At 42.5% G+C, this 8,759-nt stretch overlaps 1 pseudogene; it reads right to left on the bottom strand.

Moving 5' to 3' along the window:
* Positions 1 to 1,243: 1,243 nt before the first annotated feature.
* LOC106774724 overlaps positions 1,244 to 8,759 on the bottom strand; it is a 9,158-nt pseudogene continuing 1,642 nt past the window's right edge.

Here is an 8,759-nt window from a genome sequence, read left to right as displayed (position 1 = left end):
AAACAGGAAAAGGACCCATGAAATCTATACCCCAAACATCAAACACCTCACAGAACAGCATAGGCTGTTGAGGCATCTCTTGTCTCTGTGAAATAGGTCCGCCTGCTCTCTGACACGGCTCACAGGTGCTGCAAATCCTCTCCGCATCTTTGAAGATGGAAGGCCAGTAGAAACCGCAATCAAGCACCCTGCGAGTTGTTCTCTGTATCCCCAGATGACCACCAGGTGATGAGGCATGACAAAACTGCAGGACCGAGTCATTCTCATGGTCCGGAATGCATCTCCTAGTAACCTGGTCACTGCACAACTTCCATAAATATGGGTCATCCCAAACATAATACTTAGCATCACTGTTAATTTTAGCAATTTGAGCACGTGATGCTAAGGGAGGAAAAACAGAAGCAACCAAATAATTCACAATGTGTGCAAACCAAGGAGTAGGGTGAGAAGAAGAAATCATTAACAAACTCTCATCAGGAAAGTCATCCTGGATGGGCAAAACATGAGCCTGATCCTCAACTCTCTCAATCCTGCTGAAGTGGTCTGCAACCAAGTTCTGTGCTCCACTCTGGTCTTTAATCTGCAAGTCAAACTCCTGGAGCAGTAGCATTGATGAGTCAATATTTTCTTGATTTCACTTAGTTTATTGTGCTAGAATTAATCAGGGAATTGTGCTTAAATGTCCGGCATTTTCCCGTTTTTGCTAATTGTGCTTAATTTGATCAGAAATTCTTATTTTAATTAATTTGAATTATCTGAGACTAATTATTTGCATTATTAATTGCAGGGAAATTATTGGTTAATATTTTGGGACTTAAAGAGAAATATCACATCTTTTTCATTTTGTTAAAATGGAGAGAGGTGTCAATTTCAATTTTGGGGGTGCACATGGANATGAANTAAAATATGTGNTGTGTGGTTTGGCCAAAAAGATGAAAAAAAAATATAGGNNGCAGTTGGAAACATGGGTTGCTGTCACGGTTTGGTTGGGCTGATAAGAAGAGAATGCACTGCCTTGGCCCACNCAAGAATATNATGTTGTCTTCAAAAGTAAAAATGGGCTGCACGTGAAACATTAAGGTCTGGCTAGCAGCAAGCATGTGGGCAGCACCTAAAAGAAAGGGTTGATTCATTCCAGCATTTTTTTGATTCACGNCCCAANTGGAAGCAAGCAGCATTTGGGCTGCATGTTGAGCAACGGTNCAGCTGCATCACAAAATGAAATGGAGGTGCATCAGCTGATTCAACTCCACGGTCCAGCATACAACTCTCCATCCANCAGCTCTTCAACGGATAACCATGCATCACGGTCCCATCCCACATTGATTAGCGGTGCAGCACCATCACGTTCCAACACTCCACGCTCTTCAACCAACACTCCACGTCCCTGCAGCTTCAGCCCAACACGTTTCCACCGCCAAGAGCTTCTGCAGCAGCAGCCCAGCAACCAAGAACGATCCATCATCAAACACAGCACGTGGTAGCAGATAGCAAACGGCCCATATGCATCTAGCCAGCANCTTGGGACGGTGCAGCAAAAAGACACCCACGGTCCAGCTTGAATAAAAGAGCATCACGGGCTGCACTCCAGCTTCACGTAACAGCTAGCTTTCAACGTCATGCGGTCCAACAAGAAGCAGCTCTCCACGTGCAGCAACCTCCTTCACGGATTGTCCAGCACCTCTTCAAACGGACAGCAACATGTTTGGCAGCAAGGCTTGGGCTGAATTAGGCAGTTTATCACATGAAGGAGAGGTGCAGCAAGTGAAGCTTGAGAAAGGAAAGTGCAACACATCTTTACACNGTCCTGCAAGATAATTACTGGCAGCATGCAATGTCCACTAACACGCATCAGCCTCGGTCCAGCAATGCATCCANCAGCTTCTTCTGGAATGTCACGGGCTGCACTCCACGCACACAGCAGTGCAACGGCTTGAAAGAAGAAGACCAGCANCTCCCACGGCCCATAGCGACTCCACTGCAACGTCCATATTTGAGAAGTATTCGGTCCAGCAGAAGCCTTCACTCACACACGGCCTGTTGTGTTGATGCTGCTGACTACGTATTTTCCTTGCTGCATTCCACAACAAAGCTCTCGGCCCAACATGATTCAATCTATTTGGAGAGGTGCAAATAGCCACAGTCCAGCAGCTCCCATGCAGCGTCCAGAGTTTGAGGGCACACAAACCTAAGANGAGGGCACTGTTACATTAACCAGCCGTCAAATTCTTTTATCGGGGGGCTTGGTCTGCAACGTTTTTTTTTTGGCTTTCTTCTTGAAGCCATGTCTTGGCATTTTGAATATGGTTGAATGAAAAAGAGAGGCACCACTTGTTGCTAGTTTCTTGGGTTTTCTTTGGAAACGTTTCTTTTAAGCTTGAAGCAGGTGTTCACGAATATTAGGAATTTGAAAATCATTTACTCTGTTTTGACTTTGCTGAATGATGAGCTCAATTTGTTCCTTTTATTCTATGCTGCTTGGTTATTGCATTTTCATAATCACGCATTGNTTTTCTTTTTGAAGTTTTATTTTCAAGCTGATTGGATTGGAATGAATGGTCACGGTTTTAGATTGGATGAAGCTAAATTTAAAGTTGCTCTCTTTCAATGGGTCACGTCATTTGTTCTTCCTAATTGGTATACGTAGGTTGATTTTNTATGCTTTGCTTGATCCAGTACACTTGATTCCATCGGAATTTGCAATGTTTTTCNTTTTAGTTTCATTGAATGATTGGTTGTGGGTCCNGTTTGAGTTTGGAGAGTTGACTTGTTGGAGAATGGAGGCACATGTTGATTTTATTTTGGTGGCAATTCATCTTTTGTTTTATATCAATTTGGCTGCAGNGTAATTAACATGTTGGGAGAGAAGAAATTCCATTTGATATCCTTGCNAGGTCACGGTCAATAGACTTCTTTTAGGCCATNGTCAATTTTAAATTCATTTGGAGATGCATCTAGAGGTCACGTGAATGTTAGAAGAAAATCATGTTTGTTTATTTATTTTACTTTGAATTATTTTACATAGTATTTTGGTTNTTTGTCATCTTTTAATTTAGTGATGCATTTTAATTAGCTCTAATTGTGTTCAGATATTTGACTGTCGTAGTATTCCATTTAATGTTTTCATGCATTTTAATGCTTTCAATTATATTCAGTTGAATTTAATTTTCAGTTTTAATTTCGTGATTTCTAATTACGAACATTTCAAACCCCCCCCCACTCTGTTAGACCTGATTGTGAACCGCAGTTGGTCCTTGGGAGACGACCTAGGGGTCACTCCCTAGCTATACTACATTTCTTATTATGCAATCAAATTTGTATGGGCCGCCACACCCGTCAAGCATCCACCTGATCAATCTGGGCTTTGACTCAGCCTTCTTCAACAGAAACTTCAGAGCTGCATGGTCAATATACACAATAACAGGAGATCCAAGCAAAATGACCTAAACTTATCAAGGGCAAAAACAATTGCCAACAACTCTTTCTCAGTCGTGGTGTAGTTTGCTTGGGTAGCATCCAAAGTGCGTGAGGCGTAGTAGATCACTCTAGGCAGCTTGTCAATCTTCTTTGTCAAGACAGCCCCCAATGCATAGTTAGACGCGTCACACATGAGCTCCAATGGGGTTGTCCAATCTGGTGCCTGAATGATAGGGGTGGTGGTCAAAGCTTGCTTCAGGCAATCAAACGCCTGCTTGCATTTGTCATCAAAAACAAAGTCAATATCCTTCTGCAGCAGTCTGGACAAGGGAAGCGCCTTCTTGCTAAAATCTTTGATGAAGCGCCTGTAGAAACCTACATGTCCANGAAAAGATCGCACCTCTCGCACGCAAGAGGGGTAAGGCAACTACGAAATCACAGATATCTTAGTAGGGTCTACCTCAATTCCCTTTTCAGAAATGATAGCCCTAGAACCAAACCTTGTTCAACCATGAAGTGACATTTCTCAAAATTGAGAACAAGGTTTGTTTCTATGCATCTTTTCAAAACTTTTTCCAGACTGTCTAAACATGCGTCAAAAGAGGATCCATAAACAGTAAAGTCATCCATAAACACCTCTATACAACTCTCAAGAAAGTCGCTGAAAATGCTAGGCATGCACCGCTAGAAGGTACCAGGGGCGTTGCATAGGCCAAAGGGCATCCTCCTATAGGCAAAGGTGCCAAAGGGGTAGGTGAATTTGGTCTTTTCTTGGTCCTCGGAAGCAATATTTATTTGGAAATAACCAGAAAAACCATCAAGAAAGCAGTAGTGAGATTTACCTGCCAGGCGCTCCAGCATCTGATCAATGAATGGTAGGGGGAAGTGATCTTTCCTGGTTGCTTGGTTGAGCCTCCTATAGTCAATGCAAACTCTCCAGCTGTTCTGCACTCTAGTGGGAATAAGCTCATCCCTCTCATTCTTCACAACAGTGAGGCCAGTCTTCTTAGGCACAACATGGATGGGGCTCACCCACTGACTATCTGAAATAGGGTAGATGATCCCAGTTTTCAAAAGCTTCGTCACCTCCTTCTTAATCACGTCCATGATCACGGGGTTTTGCCTCCTCTGTGGCTATCTCACTGGCTTTGCCCCTTCTTCCAACAGAATTCTATGCATGCATGTGGGCTAATACCAGGGATGTCCGCCAAACTCCAACCTATGGCCTTCTTATACGCCCTCAACACATCAAGCAACCTCTCCTCTTGAATAGAATCAAGGGAGGTGGAAATGATCACCGATTTCCTCTCATCATCCTCGAAGTACATGTACTTGAGGTTTTCTGGGAGCTGTTTCAGCTGAAGAGTGGGTTCCTGCAAGTCAGATTCAAGTGTACTTCCTGCAACGTGGTTAATGCATTCTGACTCTAAAGAATGAACAGGTAAAGGCAGAAAACCCTCTCATCACAATCCAGATCAATATCCATCACAGGTGTATCAACAACATCATCAATATCATCCAAATCATAAAAAACACGCATATCATCAATACCCTGGACATCACAGTTCTCATCCAAATCAACATCCAATTCAACATCATATTCAAGTCCTGATTCNAACTCAGATACTATGCATGAATGTACAGAAGATAGAAAAGAATGTTTCTTCTCATGCATAGAACGAAAATCATCAACAATAAACTCATCAACAATTTCATCCAATGTATCAATTCTCAACACAGAATGGTCCTCAGCTGGATATTTCATGGCATCAAGGATATTAAAATGCACAACAATATCAACAATTTCCATAGACAATGTCCCAGCATACACATCAATCTTGGTACGAGCAGCTTTCAAAAATGGTCTGCCTAAATGGGGGTGGATCCATGAGAGAAACCGTCCTCCATTTCCAAAACATGGAAATTAGCAGGAAATATCAATTCACCTACCCTAACCAAGACATCCTCTATGTAACCTGTCGGGTGGGTAACACTCCTATTGGCCAACTGAATGACCACACCCGTGGTTTGCAAAGGACCAAGAGACAAAGACGTGTATATAGACAAAGGCATGACATTTATAGATGCACCCAGATCAAGCATAGCATTTTCAAATTTACTGTTCCCAATCACATAAGGAATGCAAAACATACCTGGGTCCTTGCACTTTTCAGGAATGTGCGGGACCGACTTACCAATAAGAGCTGATACATTCCTTCCCATGTTGATCCGTTCATTGCCCTTCATCTTCCTCTTGTGTGTGCACAACTCCTTCAGAAATTTGGCATACTTGGGTATCTATTTGATGGCATCGAGTAAAGGTATGTTCACCTCTACTTTCCTGAAGGTCTCCAGAATTTCCCTATCCACCTCTTCAGTCTTTTTGCTAGGAAGTGCTCGTGAAGGGAATGGAAGAGGGATAGGTCGGTCAACCAAAGGAGAAGGTGTGGCAGTGATGGTGGTGGAAGAGGGAGAAGGTCCACCTGAAGAAGAACCACCGGCTAAAGAAGAAGATCCACCCACCTCAAATGCCCTGCATGGACCGTCATGGTCGTCCTCTCTAGGACTAGTGACAGGCACGGGTGTAGGTGTAGAAGCGGGCTCTGAAGGCACAACAATCTGCTTCCCTGATCTGAGGGTTATGGCACTCACGTTCCTAGGATTCTGCACAGTCTGGGAGGGTAACTTATCAGAATTTTAAGACTGCGCCTAGTTCATCTGAGTAGCCATCTGACCCATCTGGTTAGTGAGACTCTGTATGGAAGCTCTAGTCTCTTGCTGAAACTGCAGGTTTTGCATAGTCATCTGTCTCACTAACTCTTCCAATGAAGGTGCAGACGAAGTGGGAGGTTGGGCAGTTGGTTGGGCAGGTGCCTCTTGCTGCTGTTGTTGTTGCCTCTGGTGTTGTTGCATAGGTGGAGGTACATATCTGTTAGGTGCTCCAGCATTCTGGAAAGATGGCGCCTGCTGCTGATGTTGTGGCGCATTGTTCCATCTAAGATTAGGGTGATTCCTCCACCCTGAGTTGTACCTGTTGCTGGACAAGTCATGATTTGGCTGTTGTGGCTGCCTGTTATTAAATATGTTAGTAGCATAAGCTTGAGGCTCATTAGAGGCAGTTGATGGCTGCAAAGTAGGACAAGCATCTGTGTAGTGGTCACGAGAAGTACAAACAGCACATAGTCGTGCAACAAATGTGAATGAAGCTGTAGGTTTCTGGCTTGTTGCCAACTGTGTCACTAACTGCCAAAAGATTCAATCTTGTCTTCCAACTTGCTTTCAATAGCAGACAAAGATTAGGCAACAACATCATGTACGCCCCTCACCACAATGGCATCATTCCTAGTGCTAAACTGTTGGGAATTGGAAGCCATCTTCTCAATCAAATGCCTGGCCTCAGCAGGTGTGGTGTCTCCAAGAGCTCCACCACTGGTAGCATCAAGCATACCCCTATCCATGTTGTTCAAACCCTCATAGAAATACTGGATAAGGAGTTGTTCAGGTATCTGATGGTGGGGACAGCTTGCACAAAGTGTCTTGAATCTCTCCCAATACTCATATAAGCTCTCTCCACCAAGCTGCCTAATCCCAGTGATGTTTTTCCTTATAGCTGTGGTCCGGGATGCTGGGAAAAATTTCTCCAAGAACAACCTCTTCAGATCATCCCAGCTGTTGACGAATCTAGGCACCAAAGCGTACAACCAATCCTTAGCAACACCTTCCAATGAATGAGGGAATGCCTTCAAGAAGATGTGAGCTTGAGGAACATCATGAGGTTTCATCGTGGAACAAACAATGTGGAATTCCTTCAAATGCTTATGTGGACTCTCACCTGCAAGGCCATGAAACTTGGGCAACAAATGGATCAGTCCAGTCTTGAGAACAAATGGAACGTCCTCATCAGGATATTGGATGCACAAGCTTTCGATATCGAAATCAGGTTCAGCCATATCTCTAAAAGTCCTCTCACGAGGTGGAGGTTGTGCCATATTGTTCTCAGTGTGAAAAACAACAGAATCAGAATCAGAATCAAGTGCAGATGCAACAGATGTAGTGGATGCAGTATGCACAGAGTACTCAGCAGTGGGATGCACAGTATCTAATGGAACAGACTCAAAAACATACTCTAAAGACAAATTCCTAGAATGCCTAACTAACCTATGAAACGTCCTATCAATCTCAGGATCAAAAGGTGGTATGAATCCAGGATTTCCTCTAGTCATGCACTAAATCAATCATGAAACAATAGCACAAAAATTCAAAACACAGAAAACAACACAAGACACAACAGAGACTATCACAACACGTCAAAACATAGTCACAAGACACACAAACACAGACAAAAGACTCAATACTGAACCGTTGGTCCCTGGCAACGGTGCCAAAATTTAATGGGTGTCGCGGCCCAAACAAATTTGATTGCATATGAGACATGCAGTATAGCTAAGGAATGACCCCTAGGTCGTCTCCCAAAGACCAATTTTGCGGTTCAAAGAATCGAGTCTAACACGAAAAGAGGGGGGAGGGGTTTAAAAGTGTTTTGCAAAAGTTAAAGAATTGAATATAGACACAAATGCAAACAAACTAATTTAAGCTAGCATGGTAATTAAACTAACACTATAAAAACCTTAGACAACATTCAAACATCAAATACTCCTGCAAATAAATTAACAAACACAGTTAAAAATAATTAAATGCAAGACTAACTCAAACACATTAAACTCAACCTAGTAACTAAATTAACTAAAAACCAAGGAAACCAACAAGCCTAATTTAATCCTAGCAAATTACTTTGACTAAATGACAATTAAAAATTAATTTTAAAAGTCCAAATGGCCAAGAAAAGGCACATGGCCGTGACCCACACTCCACCAAGTCAAACTTCAAAATTCTATCTTCACTTAACCACCAAATGTGTTTTCTTTTGTCCATTGTGCATCAATTCTCAAAACAAATTAAAATATGCTTAAACATCCAATTGAAAACCATGCCTTAACCTTCTCCATGCAGCAAAGAAATGAATTCACACACCCAAGCATACAATTTACGTGAGCAATGCAAGAGACTTCTACAAAAGTTGCTTCAAAAACCAATATGCAAATGGAATATACTTGGATGGTCTAACAAATGTGCCTTGTAAGCAAAGTCAAAGCAAGAAAAAAAAATTACGAAACACATCCATTCTCTAGGTGATTCACGTCAGATTTCACTCTAAGAGCAATACCAAAAAGAAAACCTTCCTTTAGCCAAAACTAGCATCTTTTTTGTTGGTCCAAAAATGGTAAAAATTAAATGCACTCATCTCTCCTCCTCTCCAACACATTTTCGTTTTTTTCTTCAAC

Source organism: Vigna radiata, chromosome 10, assembly GCF_000741045.1.
Source record: "Vigna radiata var. radiata cultivar VC1973A chromosome 10, Vradiata_ver6, whole genome shotgun sequence".
Taxonomy (NCBI): domain Eukaryota; kingdom Viridiplantae; phylum Streptophyta; class Magnoliopsida; order Fabales; family Fabaceae; genus Vigna; species Vigna radiata.
Note: the sequence above shows the minus strand (reverse complement) of the source record. Positions and strands in the feature narration are given on the sequence as shown.